Below are 25,988 nucleotides of genomic sequence, written 5' to 3'. Positions count from 1 at the left end.
TTTCACCAATAAAATCGCACATAAATTATTTTTTGCCGATTCCACGATGAATAATTTATATATATCGTAGAGCTCGAAACGTTGTTTTTAGTTTTATCGCGAATATAATATAACTTAAGGACTGAGTTTTGCCGGTGAATTCATCTCGGGCGATCCGGCGTCTTTTTCTCCGTTCCCTTGGCCTGCGAGAAGGGAGGAAGAAACACCATCGTCGTGAAATAATTCCATTTTCTTCCGCGAGTACAATTTTGCTTTCAATTTATTTTACCTCTTTCGTCCCCTTTTTCCTTCTTTGCCCCGTTACAGTGCGATCTTCAGTCCCTCCTCCTCCTCCTCCTCCTCCTCCTCCTCCACCTCCTCCTCCACCTCCCCCCTCCTCACCCTCCTTCTCCCTCCAGCCTCCCCGCCTCATCGCGGCTGCTGCCGCCTTCCTTACTCGCTCCATAGGCCCCATGCCCCACCCTTTACCATCCCAGCACCGTTGCTTCGACCGTTGTAATTATTAAACATTGCGAGAGCCAGCGGCAGTAAGAAGCGTTTTATAACTGCATAAAACGTGAATGTAATTTGTAATATAGAAAATTTTTCCACCCAAAGTTTAGAATGAATATTCACAATTTGTATCGCGGCTTTGTACGTATGAAATATTCTTGTTTATTCCGTGATCGCTTTAATATTTGTTCAATTTCTCAACTCTCGACGAGATCAGGAACAGGTTTTATTACAACGCGCTGATTAATGGCTCGTACCGAAGGAATGGGGGGGGAGGGGATAAAAAACAAAAATAAACAACAGCGGGCACGCCTACAAGGAGGTAGAACGGAACGGGATTGAAACGAATTGTTCTCCCCTGGGTTTCCGTTCAATTTTTCGTAGCGGGCAACTTCTTTCGCGGATCGGCGACGCCGAGAACCCCTTCCGAATCCCGTTGACGTCAATTAATGACAAAGTTGGCCCGGTAAGGGCGCAAGTGCTGCATCGCGGGGCTAAAACTGCGTGATCTTCATTTGTTTCGTGCCCCGGAGCAAGAATTTCAGGATCATCTCAATCTGGATTTTAATAATTCTGGAAGCGACGCGCGGATGGAAGAATTCACCTAGGGGTTGGGGTGGATGAGAGGGTCCTAAATTATTTCGGGGTGAAAATTTTCAGCCCGCGGGCCTCCTCCGGAATTAAGGAATGCCCGTGTATACCTATACATCCTCGATCAAGTCCAAAACAAATAGAAAAAGTTTTCCAACTCCTCGCGCAAGGTCGAGATCGACTCCTTGATTCAACAATAAAGTGCCTGCGAAAAAATTATCCTTTCTTAACCCAGACCATAGTTTGATTTACAAATCCCGCCGTTACACCTGAGCCGCGCAATCAAGACAAAGATGAACCGAAGCACAAGGATCGAGTGCAGGACTCGGGGCGCTTTCCCGGTGTGACTAATCGAGCGAGGGTAGAAAAAATGAAACGAGGGGATAGGGGTGCATAAAAAGAGAGCCACTGTTACCCGCTTCTTCTTTTTTTTTTCTCTTATCCGCGTCCAGCGCCGGCGCCGCCTGGCGAGAAAAGGGCGAGACTTTTGAACCCCGCGAGGGGCAGCTGGAATTCTCATCGAGCGCCATCTGCGAGAGGGTGAATAAAGCCCGTAGTCGGGTAGAAAATCGATGCCGCGTTGCGCCTAACAAGGCCGACCCTGCAGCATCTGCAGTGAATTGTTACCGTCGAAAAGAAATCCGTCCGGCAAATTCGTATCAGCAATTCCTTAGACGCGATCAGAGGCACGGCGAATGATGTGCGTGATCGAATGACGCCGATCATACGTATAATACCGTAACGTCGTTACGCGGCTTATACATAATGCACGAAGCACGTCGATCACACCGTCAATTGCATATAATTATCGCGAAATATGCATTGTATGAACGCGAAGAGGAAAGGGCGGGTCGAAATACCGGATTTGCAGGATAGCATTCCGGAGGAAAGAGAGGAATCAAGTCGGTGCCCGAGGAACAAAAACACTCCGACACATTCTCATTTGAGACAGAAATAAAGAAAAGGTACGGGCTCTGCGAAATCGCAATAGTAAATTCGTCGAAGTCTTGCCATTTTTTTTTACTTCTTCGTCGAATGAAAATCTATCGGAGTATTTTTGTCCAGGATCGCGTATAGAACGTGGCCGTTAAGCCCCTTTTCGCGTTTGAGATACGCGGACTTTGATGTCGGAGTTGTATTCGTCAACATCGAAATCGACGAGGACGCCCCCTTAATACATCTCTCGGTAGCGTAAAATAGGCGGTCGAATGGCCAAAGACAAAGTCCCAAAGTCGAACGTACGTATAAAAAACTCATTTTGCCCCCGAGCTGTAAATCACCATGACAAACATCGCGAGGCTTGCGGTCCGGGGACAATGAGCCTTCTCCTGCTCAATGAAACAATGTCCTCATTTTTTCAATGCGGTCGATATGCAGCGTGCTACTGTAATAAGTCAATCACTAATTGGACACCCGGCGTGACGCTGAAGGCATATTACGACCGCGTGATTGTGATGCGGCGAACGGCTGTACAGACGACGAAAATTTAAGTACCGACGCGACGTAGTGCTCGATTACGGAACACATTCGATTGAGATTCGTTGATCGGGGGGAGACGATGATACTGGAAAAACGAAAGGAAACCACGGGTGCAGCTGCCGGAGTTGCAGGGAAGTGGAACGTTAACATACGATTAGCCACTGTGTTTGGTGTGCCCGTCAAAAGCTCGTTGGCGGAACGGAAAACGGGGAGAAAATAGGGAAAATAAAGAGAAGCTCGTTAAGGTGAAAAATAAAGATAACAGTTATCGCGAGTGCAGAAGAGGCAGCATGAGGGAAATGCAAATTACAGGATTAAGCTCGCGTCACACGTCGACGGCATTGCGTTTATCTTCGGCGATCTAAAAGACTGGCTCTTGCTCGTTCTCTTTCCACTTAGGTCGCCGTTAAACTTTTCGCTTCTGCTTTACGAGCGGTTTGCCCGATAATTATTTTTATCTCGTAATACGCGTCCGACTTTAACGAGCACTAAAAACGAAATTCTTACATTGTATTTCGCGATGCCGAAGACCATAAAATACGGGAAACGGGTGGCATCTAATATTCACTTTACTAGCATTCTTTGTATAGGCGAAGAAAATCGGAATTCTAACGCCGCGGGGATCGAAGTATAACACGGTAAAATACGTTGGTTTAACGAATATTAAATTGCCCGACAATATCTGGCAATAAAATGTGAAAATATGAGAACATTTTAGAGCTGATGAGATCAAAATTAACTTCTGTACTTTGTATTTACCTGTCAAGTTGTCTCGGACGGCAAAACAATTACAGCACAGGGTGGTTAGAAATAACATTTTTTTTTGTCGCAAATGTTAGTGTTTTAATGAAAAAACGTCCTCTCGGAACAGATAGCTTTTTTATTGTTATTTTCGATTTGTTCAAACATTTGGAAAATTTCACTTTTTCGTTTAAAGTCAAAATAGTTGGCATCATTAGAACACACCGATTTTACCGCAAAAGAAGAAATCAGTCAATTTCAAATGACTGTAACGTGCGTTCTAATAATGATAACAATGCTTAACTATAGAGGTTTGAAAATCTTGAAGAATAAGCTTGAAGTATGTAATATGCATGATCTTAAGAAATATTGAATATTTTACGAGTCTTTTGACTTGTAACAAATAGAATAAATTCTCCATGTTACATAAATGAGAAATAAAAACGAAACGAGTGATCTATTAGATTTGAGCTAGAAGAGCTCATCGTTTGGGAGGATCTTTCTTCCGTCAGACACTCACATTTCAGGAGGTAAGAAAAAAAAAAACTTTTTAACCACCCTGATGTACGGATGTATATAGGTATATATATGGGACATTCCACGTCAAATTTGTAATCCATGTACCTCACCCCCATTGATTATGATAATTTTAGTGTGACGTTACAACCAACACGAGAGCTCTCGGACTTTTTTTCCAGAGTGAAATCTTTCAGATTTAAAAAAATAACGTTTTCGGAATTGGTTATACATTTTCTTTAAATTTCACTGGTAGCTAAAAAAATCTAAAAAAAAATTCCGAGACCCTTTTGGGTCGGTTGTGACAGCATAATAAAAAATTAGCAAAATCGATGGGGATGAGGTACATGGGTTGCAAATTTGACATCGAATGTCCCATATACATACCCGTTTACTGGTTCGGGAGAATATAATTTTAAGCTAGAGTGATTGTATTAAGTACGAAATTGAAAATCGATACATTATTCAACATTCGAAACTACCTTGAATTTCAAAGCATCATTATGACTTATTTGCCATTATACATATCCCGCTACGCATTAAATTAATTACAATGGACGGGTATATACGTATATAAATATATGCATATAATGTCCAAGATGAATGTAATTATAATATCGGTGTACAATAACACAAGTAAACAATGGACAAAGGAACGGTTAATTGTTTCAGAATAAATCCTCCGTAAATAGGTAAGCTCGGGAATCCTGAAACCTCGATTCAAATTAACCGTCAATCCTGTCAGCGATGGCGAGCGAGGAATGCTGCTATCCGCGTGTATAAAACAATTAACTGCAGACGGCAATTGTAGCTTCGTTCTTTGAAGGAAAAACTGGCCGCGCTTCGTATATCTACAGATTAAATTACACAACTATCGCGTAACTCGCGGTTATAATTCCCATTCCAAAATTACATAATACGAGTGATGCGAATCGTCGATTACTTATTATCGCTAATTCGAGGATTAGAGAAAGGATGTAAATTTCTTCCACACCTCCTTCCCGGCCCCCGTTATCTCGATCATAATTAAGCTTATGGTTTCCTGACGCATTCACCGCGGGTAATTTTCCTTCGGTAATATTACAATTACTGCTTCCGGAAGCGGTAATGTTTCGGTTCCCCGTCTGTTCAACCTGGCCGCCCTCCAGCTTCGGAAGGATCCGCCTCGCCCCTCGTAGTTCGGCGGGCCCTTCCGACTGGGCTGGGCCCAGATTAATTAAGGGTTGGGCCTAGTTGCCGAGGGCCCATTTGAGGCGGCGCCTTCTTCAGATAATTTCGTGCAGATAAAACCTAAAGCCGGTATTACACTTCGGGGTTAAATACTTGGTGCAGTTTCACCTGAAATATTTACCTGCAGAAAAAGGGCTCAGCTACTAATGAAAAACGATGGCGTGTGTATTAGTGTAATTATAAAATGCAGCGAAAAGTAGACTGTAAGAGAATTATTGAAAATTCCCTCGCGAGGTGATCCAGAGATTTATAGAAGTCACGAGTAGACACGTTTTTGCGTCTTATTTATTTATGTATGGATGATTTACTAACTTCTGTGAGATCTTATAACGGTGTTGACGGTTGAAAGTGCGAACAAACTTGGTTGAACTTTTGGAATGCTACCTTCAGGAAATCAATCTTCCCGCGTGACTGAAGAAAATCATTTTTGATGAAAATGTTAAATGACTTTTTTTTATTCTGGTGAAAAAGTTTACCGTGAAAGATAGATAGAGCAAGGGGAGAAATTTACTAAAAGAAAAATTTAATCACGGTTGTAAACTGCAAACAGTGTTCTACAGTCAAATGAAACTCTATTCGATTATCCACCTCAAGAAATAAACTATCTATTTGCGGAATAGAATAGACCTTGAGGAAAAGTTTTTATTTGTGATAAACGTAAGAAAGAAAACTACGTCAGCACGAAAAGTCAAACACCTTCAGCTTTGTGTAATCGTACCTAATAATTAGCTTCTAAAAAATGACAGATCGTTTGGATTATTCTACGATAAAAGTTTGCTTCCACGGGACAATCATTTCCCTGGTGTTTGAAATCACGAATTTTGCAAAACTAGGATTAACGAATTCGTTTCCGTTCAAATTCCTCTCGGTAGCTTACAAACCGTGAATCGACTTCACCTCGGCTTTGACACGTAAAGACAACGGTTTATGTACGATAAGGTGGGAAACAAGTGTCCGTACAAGAATTGCGAGAGCGAGGCTTCGCGTACCTAGATTGCACCTGCCCGTTCTATTACGCTACAAGTTCGTCTGGTACGGGTAACCCGACCTCAATCCTTCTCGCGATGGAAGCGTCCCTATTATAAGTTGCGAACAAACTTTACTTATACACCGAGAGGCATCCGCATGCGCCGTCAGTGTGGGTGCTAGTTCGTCTCCTTCCACGCCCTATCGGCATTCTCCCCCTAAACCCCCCTTTTTCCATCCCCTCCCAACACCCTCAACCACCACAATCTCCGTCTGCACCTACGCCACCACATATAGTCCTCATACAAGTCTATGCAGGATGCAGCCACTAAGTAACTCCGAAACGTGTTACAAGTTTAAATTGGAAATTCATACGAGATGCGGAAACTTTGGCGAAAGAATGGAGGGAAAATTTGTTTTTCAGTTTTTCTTTTTCTTTCTTCTTTTCGAAAAAAAAAAAAAAAACAAAAAAAAAACCCAAACCGGGCACCGCGTGTACGCACTTCTGTTCCACGAAGTTCACCGCACGTAGATTCTCGTAGAAGGAAAAATAAATCCAACCGTTAGATATAATGCTCGATTGTTCGAATGAAAAAACTGGATATTCGTTGGTTCTTTTTTTTTTCTCGCATTTTATTCGAGACCGATCCATCCGGCTTGACCAGTGTCCAGTCTCGGGGGAACAGGACTGGGGTTGAAGAGAATCAAGGGCAGCCGAGGGAGAACTTCACTTATACAGGGTGGTCCAAGGTGATTTATCAAAACAGCTCCTCGCGTCCGACCAAAAACGTGAGGAAAGAAGGTACGTTTTTTATTATTTTCAAATGACCGAGGAGCGTCTTCAAGTTTACGAAAATATTATTCCGCCGTTACACTTGGGAAATTGAAATTAAACACGTTTTGCGTGATCGTACAAAAAGGTGCAGGATTCTTTCCTTATCCTGTTGTCTGGACTGGGAATCATGCACGTTATAATTCGTCCCTTCGGCGAGTGAGTGACCAGTGGTCATTCAGAGTTCCAAGAGTGGACAGAGGGGTGCCGGCAACGCCTTGGGGCTCGAATACCTCGCACAATGCCGGGAACTCTTTTATTTTCATTGTGCGATGAAATCTTATACACGTCGCCTAATGAAACGTTAAGTAATTGCTTATTAAAGGCCAACTGACCACATCGAACATTGTGACTGAAGGCTGCAGGCGCGGACGCGTTTTGGAGCTTTCGGAGTTTCTGAGCTTTTTATTTCTCGTCCTCCCGGTTCCGAGAGCGAATGCATATTTAGGCAGTGAAAAATAAAGAAATTCAAAACATTCGGAAAAGACGAGCAAAAGTCGAGGCTACACGGGTACGCGGGTTATACGAATGGTCGCGGGGTATAATAAATTCTTTATGCGAGGGACGTTTGAATCAAAAAGTAAATTTCACCTTTTGAACGAACGAATTTGTATGGAGACAGTCGGTCCCCGCATCTGCTGCCGCAAAGAGAACCAGCAACATTGTCCTGTCCGAAATATTTGAAAACTGGTCTAACTGGACGCCGCGGTACAATGCACGTTCTGTGGCAAGCGTTCGCAGGATCGCCGAACCTATCGTTACAAAATTTGAATTCGCTCGCAGGCTTAAGTTCAGATGAATAAAACGGCAATTCCCAAAGAACGTTGAAATTGCGGTACAAGTGCCTCGGCCATAATATCCAATATGATTTTTGATCTATTTGTTAGATTTGCTTACATATTACGATTGTATTTTTTATAACATCGGTAAAAAAAAATTTTTGAACTGGGATTCCAGATGTCAAATTTTCATTTCTTCCACATAACTGATAAAAGAAAAAATAATTTTATTAGATAAAGTTTGCTGTTGTAGAAATCAGAACGATATTTTGGATTTTAAGAAAAATGACCTATTTTTTCAAACATTTATTGTCAATAACAATCGTACAAACCTTAGTTTCGCGTTTAAATCACTTTTATTCTAAAAATAATAATTAATCACAGCTAAACAGAAATAAATTTTGTTTTTTTTTTTTTTTGGGTGTATATTTGAATAAATAAATTTTGTTTCTGTATATCGAATGATAACCAAAATCTTCATTTATTACTTATAAAGTTTGCTTTTGTATTTTTTACGCTGATAAATAAGATTCGAAGTTTTTCGTCATCGCCACCAACCAAGAACTTCACGTCTTATCTATCAACGTAAAAAAGACGAAAGCAAACTTTATAATTAAAAAATGAATGATTTGGTTATTATTCGATGCATAGAATCGAAATTTATTTATTTAAATATAAACTCGACGGGAAATTATTTTTTTTGTCAAACTGTGTAATCGGGCAATGACAATGCGTAAGGTTTCAGCGTCTTAGCTCCTACAGAAATATTTCCCACAGTGATCGTCAGCGCGTCGAAGAAAAAGGGTCAGCGCGTCATCGACTGACCTAGAACAGGTTTGATTTCAAATTCAGGAGTCGAAGTGACCCTTCGGTGCGATTGTCCATCTTTCCTCAGGACTCTGTCTTGTCCATAAACTGGTTTTCTTTCCCACATCGGAGTTCCGGTCATTCTTGTTACTCGCAGGGGTTGATTTACCGTGGGGGGATACGAGGGGTGGGATGGACACCCAGCTACGGACTTTGGACTCGAAGTGGTCAGTCGGAGAATTTAGTTTGCGCTTGTTGGGTCAATCTAGTCTGTTTCCAATCATATGTAAGTGTCACTGCAGTGGAATCTTACAAACTGCGTCAAGCAGGTAAGAATGCGATAACGATTGAATAATGATAATTCGTCGATTCGTAAGATAAGTTTTTTCTCAAATTCGCATGTCTGATAAATATTCGCGTCCTTTTATAAATATTTGTGTAACCGAACTAAACGATCGCAATAAGTTTAATTAAAAAAGATAAGAATAATTTCGTTTCTAGCAGTACAAATAAAATGTGTTAAAAAAAAAGTTATAGAAACTTTATACTGTGAACAATTTTTGTGTACATCATTATCGAGCGTAGAGGTGAGGATGGAAGTGGCGACAAGTTCTTAAAAAATGAAAAATACTTGCGAAATGCGATGCGAAAGTCTGGTGAGTAACGATTGATTCGCGAGGTGAAACGCGGATGCACCCACGCCCGTGTAGTCAAGTATAGTTTGTTAGGTTTTATAGAATTTCTCTCCCCTGTGAAGAGCTACTTGAGGGCGGAGTCCCGGCAACGCGGCCATGTTGCCACCCCCGTCTTACCGCCCCCACCACGATCTCCCCCCGAGCCTTAGTAAAATAAGGGATGTAAAACGCGCAGGGAGAAATGGTGTTTGAAACTTCAATGGTGCGTCGCAAAGTCGGATGATGTGAAATGCAGGGCCATTCTTACCCGAAACGCGTTCGAACGACGTAGACACACACAAACACGCACACGCATGTACGTGACACGCGCATGCAATGTGTATTGCACATGTATCGGGCATGTAACGTTTTGAATATTAAGATGCGCGCGGTTGTTGGGATTAACAAATTACGATTGAACGTATAAGGTATATTATATGCACACAGGTACACACGCTTTACAACAACTGCAAGCCTCCGCCAAGGGATGAATTCTGATTAGTATCGCGAAAAGGATATCCCCATAAAAAAAACTCCGTAAATATTCTATACGCGCACTTCGTGGCCGGGGTATCGGTTGGGTTCGAAAGCTCGTAAAAATATCCAAGATGAAGAGAGACAGAGCGGTGAAAAAAATTATTAAAATTTATCCAATTCTTCTTCGCTCTTCAGATTTTCCCCTATTTTTACTAGTATGGAATTTCCGAACGTGCAATATATCGCGAATTTGCGGTGTGCGCTCTCAGTGACAACGAGTTACGAGATCATTGTTGCAGACGAGCTTCGGTCCGCCTAATTCTCACAATACACACAGAGACAGGATATATATGCGACGTATGTATATACACATATATACACACACCCATGACACATAGGTACGCTCATTGACACGACGAAATAATTCCAAAGTTCCAGCAAGGTTCCACGAATCGTCTTTCGACGTGCGAAACGCGCCTACCTTGGTACATCATGCCGAGCTAGGTGATAATATTTCTCTCTCTCCTCTCCCCTTCCTCTCTCTTCTCTTCTTCTTCTTCATACTCGGCAGGAGTTGCTCGTGGCGTTCGCAAGTCTGCAGGAGTGAATGCGCCTTAATTTCCTTTGAGCCGTTTGCTTCGGAGCAGCCTCCCCCCCCCCCCCCCCCCACCCACCCACTACCCCAGCTTCTTCCTCCCGCAAAACCCCCGCGACCCCCTCATTTTCCTAACCCTCCCCCCCCACTCTTCCTCCCTCCCTCCCTCCTCACCCACCGCCGGCCCTGCTTCGTCCTCTGAGCTCGCTCTCTCAACCTTATTCTGTAATTTCGTTTACAAATGAAAGGTCCTGGAGCGTCGACTTTGTGCTCATCGCGTCTGCTCAGGCTGTACGTATGTAGGCACGTGTGTGTGTCTGACTGTGTACACACGAAGCCGTATCTGTATGCGCAGGGTATGAGTTGTACGTACGTCTTACCTTCGAATTGATTTCACGATAGGACTTCTTACCACGCCTCTGATGTCTGTTCCATAGTCTGTATACTGAGGGTCGTACGTGGTCCAGTACCTAATTGTTCATTCGTATTACAAGGAATTACTCCGTACAGGATACTTTATGATCGAATTGACCGAAGCTCGCATCATTTTTTTAACGTTGAATCGATAGAGTGTTTATTTTTTCGCAAAAGACCATTCTTCGGCAAAGTTATACGTAAATTGATACAACGAAGGGTTGACGACCTCTCGGTTTCACATTTACCACGCTTAATGTGTTGGCAGCGGATCAAAACGTCACACGTGACATAATTTTATCGCGTTGTTGAAAAGCAGAACGTTACGAGGAAAGAAAAAATCGCATAAATTGTTTCGTCTTCGGGAGTTGCGTATAAGCATATGAAAAATTATTTCTGCGTGGCAGCAATATTCATCAGGGGTTTAATACAAAGTTTATTTTGGGTGGATTTTACCTCCCGACAGTGGACACGGAGAGGTTTGTCAAACATAACAGAACGTCGACGTTGACTATACCGATCCCTTGAGACGTTGCGATGGGGTTGTTACAGCTTATATTTGCATCGCCTTGCGCTACCAATAATAATCCGCAATAATTTTGGCGCTAAAATATTTCGTCAAAATTTCAGACAGCTACGCATTCGTCACGATATTCATCGGGCGATTAATCATCGAGATGATCGCGCGTTCACGCGCGGTGTTACGTCGTAGAAATCCGGCAACAGGCCTCTAACTTACTATCCTCTGAACCTTACACAGCCGCCCGTTTCGGGCGGTATTTTAATTTGCACGGAATTTTGGCCGCCGTCCAAACGGCCACCGAGATTTCTTAATACGCCAGCCACGAATACTTAGCGTCACATTCATCCCTGCAGTGTGCACGGGTTATAAACATGTGTGTACGAGTAAATGTGTATACATAACGGATTCTGCGGCTCAGACTGTGCAAACAAACGAGAAGAACCGAACAGCTTGGCTCATCCCGCCGTTCAATAACTGCGTAGCTTTCAACATTTTTCAACTTTAAACTATCGTATTACGCAACGATCGCGATCGAATGATTTCAACGAATTGTGCGAATGAGATTGGAGAAAAAATTACGAGTTCCGATCAAATCCGGGAGAACTTCTCCCCGTAAATGTTAGGGAAAATTGCCGGGCGATTGAAAGTTCGGTGCATGGTAAAAGTTTGACGGAAGCTCGACGCGTCGAGAGCGATGATCGTGCAAAGTTGAATTTCAGTTTTGGCCAATCGTCGTCGCCGTGGAAATAAATCGAGCCATCAAGCAGTCACGTCCCAAAGTTGGGGCCCCGAACCCCCGCACATCGCAGCCGCGATCCTTTGTCTTCAACTTTAGGCTGGTGTTTCGCGATTATAATTTAACGACGACGCCGGTAACGAAGCGAAGTTGGCCCCAGAAATCAATGCAGAGACAAAAGCTAGCGACTCCGGTTGAGAGTCGGGTGTTCGGCGGGCGACAGGATGGGGCGGAAAACTGAGGCCGCCGGGAGGGGGGAGGAAAAGGATGTGGGGGAGGGAAAGTCGGAGGAGAGTGTTTTGAGCGGTGGGAATATAAGAGAGGGTATCTAGCGGGGCTCTCGGTGTGAGAGAAAATACGAGGGCGTAAGAGGATGTCGTAAGTATTTTGAGTGCGCGCGCGGGGTGAAACTGTACACCTACCCTAGGCCTACGGCCTATGTATTACACGATATTGTTTCACCGTGTGACGGGGCGTCGTTCGAAGAAAGGTATCTGCGGAAAATCACCTTCGTGGAATTTACAACGTGTCATTCGAATTCCGTCGCTTTAATTAAAATGAAAGTTGTTACAGCCGACGAAGATAGAAACGGAAGAGAAAAAACACGGGCAAGAAATGCAAGTAAACACCGATATTTGCCAGCGTCAAATGATCCTGAAATAATTCCAACTTTTTTACACCGCAGCGCAAAATAATTGATTTAATTTTGTTTTGTTCGTTTAGTACGAAGACACGTGCCTTTTTGGCAAAGCAACGCGCAAACTCTTTGCTTTTCCGGCAAGGAAACGAGGAGCATATTTTGTCCTGGAAGCTCGGTTGATTGCCTCCAGCCTTGCTTTACTCAGACTTAAGAGTTAAGACCGTATACTTAAACCCCGGTATTTCCAGTTTCTCCCCGCGGTGTTCCAGCAAGTACGTTCTATCTTTCCACACGTAGATTTCGCCGGCAGGTTCTTCTTGAGCCCGGAGCTAGCTCGCGAGGAGGAGTCGCTCCCCTTCGGAGAAACAGAACTGGTAGGATGAGGACCGAGGAGGAGAGCTGCCTTAAATAAATGAAACTTCAGGAACGGTGCGCAAGAACAGGCGGCACCAGCATATAAATTCTCTCGCTTCGTAATTTCAAACTCAAACAGCACCGAGGCTCTCGCACTCCGTTTCCACCCCCTCGGGCGGTAAGGTGCACGTGGGAGTTGCCGGGGGGGGGGGGGGGGGGGGCAGCGCTAGGGAAGAGGCGAGGAAAGGAAAGCCGGAGGGGGAGGGGAGGAGGAGGAGGGTTGCTGAGATTTTAGTAGGGACAGGGATGGCAATAATTATAATAGCGGCGCCCCTGCGACTCAGACCAGGCCTACAAATTTTCTTAACCAAATATGAACCCCACGTGTCACGAATTTTCACCCCTGCTTCATCCTTTGAGACGCCGTGGCGTTTCTTCGCGAAAAAATTTCGCGCAAGCCGTGATCGAGGGTGGTGAATAAAGAAAAATATGTTTTCCCATAGCAAGAGCGTGCAAGAATTTTATACGTGGGACAGGATCTGTTTTTTAAGAAATAAACGGTTTGTAAATGTATAAACGACCGAAGCACGGGATCGTTGGGCGGGGGCAGTTTTTGAGCAATCGAGAAGGAAAAACGCTGGCCATAGGTATACGATAAGACAGGAGAACGCGAGAACTGGGTTCAGCATGGTTCCCGGGGGAGGCTGAATGTGTGCGGGTATTCCTGGTACTGTTTTGCTATTTGCGAAGCACGTATCTTTCTCCGTCGCTCGGTAAGCTCAGCCAATGAAAGCTCCGGCGAGCTTTTACCGCGTTCTTACACGACGCGGCACGAGAGTCAGGGTGGGGCTGCCACGGCGGCGTTCTTATTGTTTCAACCCCTAGCCCACCCTGGCAGCGACTCCAGCCACCCCTCGAGCGAGACTCTGTGCTTAGAATTTTAATGGACCAGCTTAGAAATTGTTGGTGGAATTAGATTTTAGAACGAGATTAGGGATGTAGAGTGTCGCGGGATGCTGCTCGAAATTACTCGCGGGGCTCAAATTCATCTTACCTTATAGAAATAATTGTCTCATGTGGGCTTAAGGCGAGAAGACTAAGGCCGTACCCACCAGTGAATTTTTTTCCATGTTTCAGAGAAAGATGGACGCGAACGGGGCGTCGAAAGAGAGCCTAGAAAGAGACGGCGGAGTGACCGATGAATACGAGCAACCTTCGAAATCCTGCAGGTTTACATGCCTACTGCCTTTGACAAGCAATCATCGTGCACGATACTTCGTTGGATGGGTCTTGTGCATCGAATAAAGGCCGAACAGCTGTGACCAGGTTTCGATTACGAGGTGGCGTGGGTCCTGGGCCCGTTTATTTGGACCCCGATGGATTTAGGGCCCCTGTATGAGGCTGAAATTTCGTCTTCTGCAACGCGGCAGCACAAGCAAAATGTGGAGGCAAGCCTGGAGGGTGCCAACCTGGCCTCTCTTCTCTTCTCTGCAGTGTATGGCGCCTCGTTGTTCCCTCGGCCTAGCTGCATGAGAATCGAGTTTCGCCGGTAGACACAGAGAGAGAGAGAGAGAGAGAGAGAGATGAGGGATGGAACGAGAGAGAGTAACGCTGTTATTGCCAATAATAGCATGGGTGCCGTGGTGTGTACGCTCGTCGCGGTGCTCGGTAAATAGAAAATTTAGAGGACGAAGGTGCAACAACGACGAGAAAAGGTAATCAGGCGCTCATCAACCCCTATACTATCCTCCTCGAACTTCCATCAAGACGCGTTGACTCGATGTTATAGGAGTTTGAAATTGACCGTGTCCTACAGGTTCAAGGAACTGCCCAGGATCGCATCGGGCTCTTCAGTATCCGATATAGTAGCTGGAAGGGATCCTGGCAATATGACAAAGTACATCTTTCCCAGCATATTCACGAGTAGTTGGAGGTGAACTTTTTAAAGACCAAACTAGGCTGTTGACGATCATGAAGCTCCAAAATTAATGCATTAACTGAGTCGTTCCAATAATGCAATTGCTTGGTCATTAGATAACATGTCGAGAAAACGAAGTTGGAGAGAATCGGCAGAAAAAAAAATTCCAGAATGGCTAAACCCCACACGACTTCAAGGATTAATAAGACTTATCGTTAGCAAAATATGTGGCAGGCGAATTCGTCAAGTTTCTATCAACGTTCCCGTGTCGCGGGTAATTTTTGTGTGAAATGGTCGGGTGTGAAAAGTTTACGGTGGCTAATTAACGAACTTATATTCTTGCGAAGCGCGAGAGAGCTTTTTCTGAAATTCTGCTAAATTGGATGTGAGGATTGTAAAGAATTCTACGAAAAAGGTAGAGAGATAAGGGCGGGATTTTTAGTTAGTCTTATTCGTTCCGTATCGTTTTTTCTCATTCGGAATTTGGCGCGTTATCGCGGGAGCGTACAAAGCTAGCCGAGACTTCAATTTAGGAAACAAAAGCTTGAGCTACCCCCGAATCACCAGTTATTCAGCGAGCGAGGCATTCTCCGTAGTTTGAAAGCACCTAATCCAAGTTGAAGTAAATCGAATGAACTCTAGAATTAAATACAACCCTCTCTGTATTCTAGGCGCGAGGCAACGCGACTCGAGGTTCCTTGTATTTAATTACCAACTCTAAGTCTCCAACCGGGAACGAGAAGGCCTCCTCGCCTCCTCCAATGCGCGAGGGACCAAGATGATGTTATAGGTGAGGTGCAGGGCGTCTCAAATTAACCGACCCCGTTACCAGGAAAAGGAGACCTCGACAACGAGCCCTTAAACAACTGTTTTATATTCCGCCACCGTATTCCACCACCACCTCCTCCTCCTCCCCTTACTTCTCGTCACCCTTCGCCTACCGATCGATCAAAATTTCCGCCTTTACTCCAACAATCTCCTCCTCTCTTTGATCCCACGAGTTCAATCATACATCCCATCGTTCTACCAACGCATTAACATCACTCAACACGGTTCCTCCTACGCACGCATACATTATATACTTTACGAAACATCAAATTACATTTCCATATCAGTGAATTCATACCCACATCATTTGTCTGCGGTGAAGGGTAGTTTTTCTCGTCGTCTCATTGAAAAATGCAGAAAACATCGCGGTCTCTTCTGTTTTGGTTTTTGCTCAAGTTGAGCTATTAACACGCCAAGTTCGGGCATTTCAAGCAAAAAACAATCGGTCTTTTTCATTTTCATACAAAGTGACGAGGATTGGAGAGAGCGGATTTTTGTCGAGTACGTGGCAACCGGCTTCGAGAAAATTAGATATTCAGCAGATGACATCAAAGACCGTTCTCCCAGCCTCAGAGGCCTAGGCGCCAAAGAAGGTTTTCCCCTTCATCCGGTAAATCCCACCCGAGCCGTATTTACGCCCCGACCCCCCTTTATCCCGCCACCGCCCCGCAGAGCCGTCGCACACGTTCGCGCAAATATCACCTTTCATATTCCTTCGAAGGAGCAGAAAATCGTTACCGGGCCTTTTGCGCGCGCGCTAGTGAAATACCTAGCCTTGTCCTTGTCCCACTTATCGCACTCGTATCTGCTCCTCGCCGGGGTGGGTTGAGGTTGGGGGTGTGTAAGTAAGTAAAGTCTCTCAACCGGCTCCCCCACCTCAGGCTACCCTTCCTCCCTTCCTCCTTTTCTGCCTAGCGCCCGCCTGCCCTTCCTCATCTAGACCCAACCGCCGCCACCCCCAGACCCCCACAGCGCCAAAGATGGCGGAAAACTAAACACCAGCCAAGAGGGGATTTTGACCCGTACCGAAGCGTGCATCTCGCGCCTTATCCCTCTGCAGAGACTTTCATAATCGTTAACGAATCGCGATTGTCACTCCGTTTTCAACTTTCTTTCTTTTTTTTTTTTTTTTTTTTTCACTCTTCATACTTATTCTGATTCTCACGCATACGTTGCGTGTCGACGCATTATGCCCGCGATTCGACGTTGTGTCTCAAACTTTTCTGCCACATTCAAATTTAATTTATCAACATTTTTTCAACCCTGTAAGATTTCTTCCGGAACATCACTTTTAGACATCGGAATAAGCGGATTCGTTGAAAAAAATTCGTTCCACCAGATATTTCTTTAACGAAATAACGAATTAAAATAATTACAGTTCTGGTTCACACACTCGTTCATCGCAATTTTGCTATTCAATGGTAATGGCATCAGACCAAGCATGTACGACAGAAACAAAAAGAAAAGAAAAATCAAAGGCATAAAATGCCGATACGATGAAAACTGAACATAACGAAACGAACAACGAACCAAGAATGGATTCAGAAATGAACAAACCTAGGAAGAAGCCTGCGGGAGATTTTCATGGGCAACTCGTTAAGAACCGTCCCCTGAGTTTCCTGAATAAATTATGTTTAATCTTCATATCAGAAATCCGAGAGGCTGCAGGCAACGGCGCGGCGAGGTGTGCCGAGGGGCTGCATGAAGATGAGGGGCAAGACGGGGGGCCGGGGGTGGGATCGCGGAGGTGGATGTTGGGAAGCAGGAAATTTCTAGAAACTTCAGGTTTAGTAATTAACGTCAGAAATTAACGATGCTCGGTGGCGTCGTGCAAAGCGCCAGAGAAATTAGTCTCGGAAATTCTCGTAAAATTTTGCTTTCCTGGCCTCTTCTCCCGCGCCGTGCCGCGCACCTCGCGAACGGTAACTTTCAGGAAATTTTCATTAAGTCTGACAGTAATGACGTCATCAGTCAGCCAACGTCGCCATCGTTTCGCGCTTGCAAGGCGAGGAAACAAGTGGTGCACGTTTAACCCTTTTATAAGTATGCACCTGCGTGTTATTTCAAACGTCTAAGCGCTGTATTCTTCGTACCGTGCGGGTAAAAGTCGAAGAAGATGCAATCAGCTTGTTCAAATTTTAGCGTCAAAAGTACGGTCGTGTGCGAGCGTAGATGTGAACAATTACCTGCTGGTTTAGAGAAACGGTATAGGAAGTTGCAGCATCAAATTTTAAGAAAGGGAAACTCCTGGTTAGAAAATTTATTGAATTTTCCATACAAACTCAAATATCTTGACGCGAAATGTCTGGTAAGTTCTGATAATAAATTCAACGTTAAAGAAACCCTCAGGGCTGAATTTGGCAAGAGTATTGGCGTTTGATAGTTTTACAGGTTTCTTTGGAAATAACAACTCATCAAAGTTACGTGCGCGTCTCCACAAGATGTGCGTAATAATTAGCTTCGTTACAGAGAAAATTGAGGTTCAAAGCAGCTTCGTCTAGATACCTACATTGTTTGTGCAAACTTGAACAAGATAATCTAAGACCGGTAAAGGTGTCACCTTCTCTATTCTGTACATCGGTTTCACCGCTCGACTAGACAAAGTAGCAATTCTGGACTCCGTTTGCGATAATGAGAAGAATACAAGAAGCAAACGAGCTAAGGCAAAAAATTTTCATCACGTTGTGTCATTGAACGATGAAAATGGATACGATGGAAAGATGAGAAAATATCGCTCATGCACGGATTTGATCTAAAAATTAGCAAATTGAATTACGAGTATTGAATTCATCCCCATACTCAATGGGCTGAATATGTGTAATTATAGCTTTTGGGGAACAATTTTTGAAATGTTCGTATAAATAATAGCAGTCCTCGAATAACTCTGTTGAACAGAAACTGCAACCAACATTCGAAGGACACGTAAGATGATCGGGATATGCTTTTATATAGAGCAGAGACTCTGCGGATGGTTGTAATTGAGCGAAAAGTAAACCGGGAATTTGTACTTTCCTCGTCTGTCCGATTTATCACACAACATGCGTCCCTATTCTTCTTGTCCCCATTTACCCTTCCCCATCCAACAATTATTGATCACCCCGAAATCGATCGACAAAAAATAATAACGGATGTATTCACGGTCTCGACCCCGGGATACATGCGCCTAATTTCTATCGTACATAGATATAAATTATACCTACACATCGGCAGTTTTCGCAAGTAATCCTGGCGTGCATACCTTCGAGCAATTCTCAAACAATTCTATACATCCGAGGAAGAGGGTGATCAAGCGGGAAGGAAGGTGAAATAGACAATACACCTTCTCGCGCTGGGTGGCTTATCTAAGAGTCCGCGGCGTAGCCCCAGGGGGACAGTAATAACCAGGCAGGCGATAGAGGCTAAGAAATGATAACGGGAGTCGCGGAGGCGGCTGCTTGGAGGCGGAGAGCCGGAGCGGGAGCTTGTGAAGCTACCATTTTCAAGTTATATTGTCGCCCGAGCAAACGCGCTATCGCATCGCGGGGTCTTCGGGCGTTACTATCCCTTGGGACTGTCTTCCATTCTCCTATTATGTTGTACAATTGTTATGTCTTCGTTACCGCACTACACACGGTGGTGTATACCTGTATATGTAATATTACACGCTACAGGTACCTACGCGGATACACACTTAACGCTTCCCCGAAAGCCTTTCCTACCCTGATGCCGCCAATCATCGGCAGAAATTACCGACTCCTCCGTTTATCGTAAGCGTCTAAAAACCTAAGGTGTTCGGATTGACCTTCGAACTTTTGTACAGGGCTCGTTCTGTAACCCGAGCGTGGGATATTTATTGAGGAAGATGAGGACGATACGACAACCTTAGTTTTGGTCACCGATTTCGGGCATAGGTATAGATTTCTCACTACTTCGACTCGGAATTTCAAGAGCCCAGGTTTTTGAGGTTGAGTTACTACGAACTGACCTCAACATTCGGGAATTGAAGTTTTGGCTCCAATATTGAAGACGAAAATTCAAGAAGTTACTTGATTAGATCAAACTTAGTGCCCGGAGGCTTCTGAAGGTTGCTGATTACGACCGAAGGCCGAAATCAACGTTCAGAAATTCAGAATGTCTGAATCTTTGTTCGCCTAACCTCGTTTGATCCATTATTTTTAGCTGAAATATTTCAAGTTAGGCTGCGTAATCAGCGTTCTAAGAACGAATTTTCAAATCTCCAGCAATTAAAAATAAGAAAAATGGAAAAATGACCAGCCTTATTGCGTCACAGCTTCTACAATATGCTCGTTGTTTTCACGCTCATTACCGTGAGTGAGTCGCGGGAAATCTTGACGTATATAAGTATCCGTTTGCGACCCAGAGATCGTTGCAATCGTCCTGCGACGGCGTGGAAAGATGAGGGGAAAAAGATCGACGCCTGAAGGGTAAAAAGATTCGAAAAACATCGCGAATAAGGTTCGGATGCTCGGTTGGGGACCGCGGTGAAACGTACGGTTCACTCAATTTGGCAGAGGGGAGCGAGAGAAGAGGGAAAAAAAGTTGGAAAAAGGCAGGAAACAGCTTAACGGGGTTAAAACCGCCCGCGCGGGTAAAAAAAAGCTAAGCGGTGTTTTATAGACTCGGCGACCACCCCGCCCACTTTTTACACCCTCGTTGGAAATTAGAGGCTTTTTGTGCTAAATATACCCTCTCGACCTCCGCCGCCAGTGAATCTCATTTTCATTTTCACATGATGGGAACACTTTTTTTAACCTTTCTCATTGCCTCGTCCTTGTTTCACCGCGTCACCGTTCTCTTTCAGCATTTTTTTTCGTCAACGATCGTTTCTCTTGCAACTGAAACTGTGACGGTCACTACTATTTATGGAATGAACAGTGTTCCCGAGTTTCTTGTTCGACTGTTGTGTCACATCATGAGACAAATTCTTCATTCTTCACGTGACGAAAATGGTACAGCTTTGTTTGCAATTGTTTTCCCCCTTCTTTACCGATCAGACAGTTGTAAATTCGAATATTTAAAATTCTGCTTTCGTGTCAAGTGAATCGTTTCGGATACCAGAAATGGGCGGCACGTGACGGAGTGTCTGAACAACTGCCTGAAAAGGACGGTTTTAATCTCGGCATATTTTACCATACAAAATGATACGCGGGGTTTTACTTGGCTTTGAGAATCTTTTCCATGTTAAGTGAAAATAAAACGCTTGAGTGGCCAGGCAAGAGGGTGTGAAACAAGGGAAGCACACTTTCTACATAAATTACCTCGACGCCGGCTGAATGCGAAACATTTGCACGAAATGTCCCAGAGTGTTAAAGAAATTATCTTGTTTAGGATTACCACTGAATTTCCGTCCGACTCAAATAAAAACGTATGGGCGTATCGCGCGTATTTCAAGAAAAGTGTAGGGTAACGACCGTACAGTTTCGCGTATAAAGTTTTGAAATTTTCTCCCCCTTGATTCGTACGGTTTGCAGTTTAATAGTTTACCGAATTAAACTAAAGTTCATCCCATTCCGTGGCGCTAATCCCATGCATTAAAAGTTGACGTAGTATACGAGAGACCGAGGATGTCCTCTAGGCATTAGATTTCTGAGTTTCCAGGGTGAGTTAGAGGAACACCAGACCTGCATTTCAACTTCAAACAGCGTTAAGACCACACCTGAATATCCGGTGCATGTTGGGTTCTTATGTGAACCGGTGAAAAGTACAAAGAAAAACAAAATTCTAGGCGCGATGGGCTTTTCGTTTCATGTGACAAGATATCGTGCAAGTGCGATAGGAAGTTGTCTCAAGCAGTGGGTTGACAAACCTTGGGGATTGAAGTTTTTATCAAAAGAGGAAGAATCGGTAGCGTCAACAAGGACTGACGTGCGACTATCAGTCTTCGTCTCGAGAGGCTCGAAAAGGAGTCACGATCTCCTTAAGGCTGCGGCAGGATAAAGGTGTCTTGTTTTGCGGAGGATATTAATTTCTCGCGTTATCTGAGGTGGAGCTCGCCATTGTAACCGAATATTCGACTGCAGGGGTAAGAACGAGCCCCTAACATTAATCAACCGAGATCTTTGGGCTCGAAGGCGCCCCTCGGTATGTACCGTTCACGTTTTTCATCTTTAATGATTTCAGCCACTCCTGCCAGAACAGCTTTGCCAAAAGTAACTTTAATTGCACCGAACGTGGGCAGCGGTTATAGTTTGGTTCGAAACAACGCCGAGGCTCTCGATCATCAATCTACCCCCGTTATCGGCAATAAATCCGAAACATCGACAGTCGACGATCCAGCTACTCTCCGTTTATGAAAATTGTGAATTTCTTCGTACCCTGAATCGCGAGGATTACAAGCCGCGCGTAATAGAAAACAAATGGCAATACTTGTTCGGCCTGGGGGACGTTTCGAATAATGACTTGACGCTGGCGAGAATGGGGATGAGCGCCATCTTGCCTTACCTCTACTTATAATTATTGATGTGGCCTGAACTTTATATAAACTCGAAACTCGACTCTCGCGCTATCGCCCACCCCTCCGGGCCCCTGCCTCCTAGAGCTCAACCTACCGGAGGGAGGAAATTGTTGGAGTTTTCAAAGTCTGACGTACAGGATATTATACTAGAAGTCTCGTTGTACGACGGGAGGGCGGCGTGAAGGCTTAGCTGACGAACCTGGAGGCTAGCATGAACGGGGCGTGCAAAAGCGTCAGGGAAACGGATGGAAAGATGATCAGGCCCAGGGGGAGAGGGGAACGCGAATTCGCGTCGCGTGTCGGCTTACATGCTTCGCAATATTTCCACCCCACACCGTTCGAGAGTATTCATCATTACCGTGGAAATTTCTGTTTCCTAAGTTCTACAATTTTCCCAATTTTTATGAGAACAAAATCTATGCTTCACCGTAATTTTATGGTAAAGTTCGTCCAAGTGTTTTTCGAATCATGAAGAAACGAAAACAATCCGACATATAACACTGGCCAAAAAGTGAAACAAATTTCTTGCAGGTTTGTCGATCAGAAAAAAAGACATGACAATTGTACTATATCCTAAGTTTGAGATTTCCCTCGAATTCCTCCCTTAACGTCCCGAAATAAAAAATTTCGGGCACTCTCAGAGGATCGAAGACATGCATACATCCAGTTCTGCGAAAAGTCCAGATGCGACAGAGAAACAAAAAAGTGACGTGGTAAACCGGTGCGTGGTATCCATGACGCAGATACCAAGTGTAGGTTTCATTTTCTCGAGAAAATAGCAAGTTCACAAAGCAAGTTTGATATTCGGATCAAAGCGGTTATTTCGAAGCAAATTTTCCCGGGAACGGTTGAAAGGGAGCTCCCGAGGACGGGCGGAGAATATGAGCAGACTTTGTCTTAACTATCGCATACTTTTACGACCTTGAAATGAGATTTCCACCACCCGCCAAGATAATACAGAGAATATTAGAGGCCAAGAACGTGGCATAGCCTCCTCGCGCTGGATGCTATAGCTATACCGCATATACTATACGGGTAGTATAAGCTTTCCTCGCAAATGAGGTAATATATATACAAAAGCTAATATGAGCAAAAGTTCGCAACTTGGATGAGTCTCCAAGCTCTCTACAGACTAAATATCTGAAGGGATCTCTCTCTCTCTCTCTCTCTCTCTCTCTCTCTCTCTCTCTCTCTCTCTCTCTCTCTCTCTCTCTCTCTCTCTCTCTCTCTCTCTCTCTCTCTCTCTCTTGCCGGCAGTAATTGATAATTCCTAATCTCGTAAAGGGTGGACGAGAAGAAGAAGGTGTACTAATTAAACAGCAATCTGACGCAAGAGGTAAATACACGAATTAGATAAGCTCTACCTCGAGATATTGAATTCGACTCAGTTCATAATGAAAAAATTTTACCGCATTGACGCAGTTGTGACAAACGAGTCAAATGCACAATAAATATGAGACGCGTATGAAAAGTTTTGCAGTTCAGCGTCACCGGAAGTGTTGGATATTTCCAAACGACGTAATTGAAATGGAAGATTGTAGGTAAAGGCGAGGCCTCTGTTATAGTGTTTTCAGTAATAAAACGACGTTGTATTTTATCGAACACGTTAACAGCTCCGTAAATCAAGGAGAAACTATTTCAGTTTAGCGCCCTGAGACTGGGGCGTAGCAATTTAAGACGCTACTAGGACTTCGGGGCAAATCGTAATCAATTAGACGCAGAGCAATTACCCCAGAGTTTATGCTATTACTGTGACAAACCAACACTTCGAAGCCAATGAAGCGGAGAAGAGTCTTCTTACCGAACAAGTAAAATGTTGTAGAATAGATGATTCAATGGAAGAATTTTAGAAAATGATCACAGGTTCATTGAACGGCGTCTAAGTTAACCCGGGCGTCGAGAACGAAGTCGAAACTTTGAGACGGTGGATCTCGATCTTCTCGAGACTTTTCACAATCAGCCGAATGGCGCTAATCTAAAGTTAGATTAAACAAACATCAGTTCCTCGGCCCGGCAAGTCTGGCTTCAGAGAAGATGTAGAGAGAATATAATCTCCACTGTTTGAGCAGTGAGCCAACAGTAAGTTTGAACAAACGTAGCTCTCCGCGGATAGAAGGTACCGTAGTAGCAACGACAGAATTCAATCCGCCCGTGAAGTATAATTATTACCGGTCGGTCTAAACATCTTATCATTTGCCCATCCGTAATAGTTACGGCATGATTTAACTATAGTTGCCATAAATTCCCGCGAGGTGAGTTGCGTAGACACTAGAGCCAAATATTCCCGCAAAACTTGATTCACAGTTTCGGTGTCGGTGACTTTAAAAAATGGTTCCACATCCAAGACCGAAGCTATTCCAGTATGTGGGATATAGAATAATGAGAAGCTAGATCTAGCATAAAATTTTGAAGCTTTTTTACCGTTGGGTGAAATATGGAATCTTCTTTTTCCTGGAATTGTTCCCGAGGGGTAGGTTGGCTCATGAATATTCATTTCTTGCCGGTTTCTTACAGGAGGGTGGCGAAGGGACGGGATGTGGCGTCGGGTCGGGGTCGGGACCTGGAGTTTCAGGGGCGGAAGGTGGAAGGAAGGGTGTACTTTTGAGCTGGTGCTAGAGACGGGAGTGGGGGATGCTGGATCAATGCTGAAACCACGCCTCCTTCGTCTTACGTGCCTCCCCTTCTTCGGTCTGCGGAAAATTGAAATTTTCGCCTTCGCCTAGGAGTGCCGGAAAGGCGGGCGAAAAATTTGGCGAGAAAAACAAATGGACTCGTTTTTTTCTTTATATATGTGAAAAAATTTGGAAAAAATTTTTTGCCCCCCAAAAACTTGACATTTTTCATTCTATATTATTTCGCCGAAAAATTCCTTACATGTATTATGAAATATATATATTTTTCTCTCGATTGCAAAATGATAAAAATTCCCCAAAATATTTGAAATTTACCATGAAACAGGAGTGACTTTTTCAATTACCTCCACTTCGTCTACTAAAATAAATAAAATGTATAATTGTTGAATAAAAGAACGAACATTATTAATCCCTTTCCTGCTCAAGCCGAATTTTCTTGTTTCTGTTTATCAAATTTGCCTGCGTATATACATAGGTATATAATTCCACGCTCTGCTCGTCGCGAGGAAGATGTTGAGAACAATATGGAAGACTCTCAGCCAACGGTGGGTATCGTCTCGAATACATCATGCGAAAATGTCTGCTGTTATTTCAGCGTTCCCCATTTGGTACACCTAATTTTCCAGAAGCCTCGCAAGCCCAGCTAGCTGTTTCTCATCTCCACCTCAAAAGCCTCGGGCGGTTCTTTCCTTCGACAACGCGGAGTGCTTCTAAGCCCGGCTCTTCTCTCGTACCACTAATTATACATCGAGATGTACTCTGAGTGATAATTACTCAAATTACGTACTGCAAAGTCTTGCAAGCGAAAAAATCCACTCCGATGAGTCCTGTATCCTTGCTTTGATCGTATTGTCTATCAATTTACTCATTCAATGAGCATATACAATACCCACAAAATTGAATTACCTTTAACTGCAGCAGTTTCAAGTAAAGACGATTTCATGTTAAATTTACAGAGAATTTCAACCAAAATCAGAGAAATTTTGACAAAACTTTACACTGAATAATGAACATATATAGTAAATTAAATGCATGTACTGAACAGAACGTTAACAAATAATTTGTGAAATTTTCACGTGGTCCTATAATAACATGATATGTGATATACAGTTGGATGAAACTTTTAACACAGCTTACAATTATTGTCAACGATGATAACATTAACGTTGAAGAATTATATCCTAGCAGAGTTGTGTTTTCTTTATAATGATTGAATAAAAACTTTCACCGTCAGAAATTTAGAAAATTGATGCAAAACTTGACAATTTTAATATATATGTAATTTTAGAAAAGTATGAAAAATGAATTT

At 43.8% G+C, this 25,988-nt stretch overlaps 1 long non-coding RNA gene across 1 annotated transcript in view; it reads right to left on the bottom strand.

The window, feature by feature from the left end:
- Positions 1-470: 470 nt before the first annotated feature.
- LOC124222194 (uncharacterized) overlaps positions 471-25,988 on the bottom strand; it is a 69,128-nt gene continuing 43,610 nt past the window's right edge. The window contains exon 4 of the long non-coding RNA XR_006883969.2: positions 471-545. This is a non-coding gene — a long non-coding RNA (uncharacterized lncRNA). The remainder of the gene's footprint in view (positions 546-25,988) is intronic.

Source organism: Neodiprion pinetum, chromosome 6 (assembly GCF_021155775.2).
Source record: "Neodiprion pinetum isolate iyNeoPine1 chromosome 6, iyNeoPine1.2, whole genome shotgun sequence".
NCBI classification, from domain to species: Eukaryota; Metazoa; Arthropoda; class Insecta; order Hymenoptera; family Diprionidae; genus Neodiprion; species Neodiprion pinetum.
Note: the sequence above shows the minus strand (reverse complement) of the source record. Positions and strands in the feature narration are given on the sequence as shown.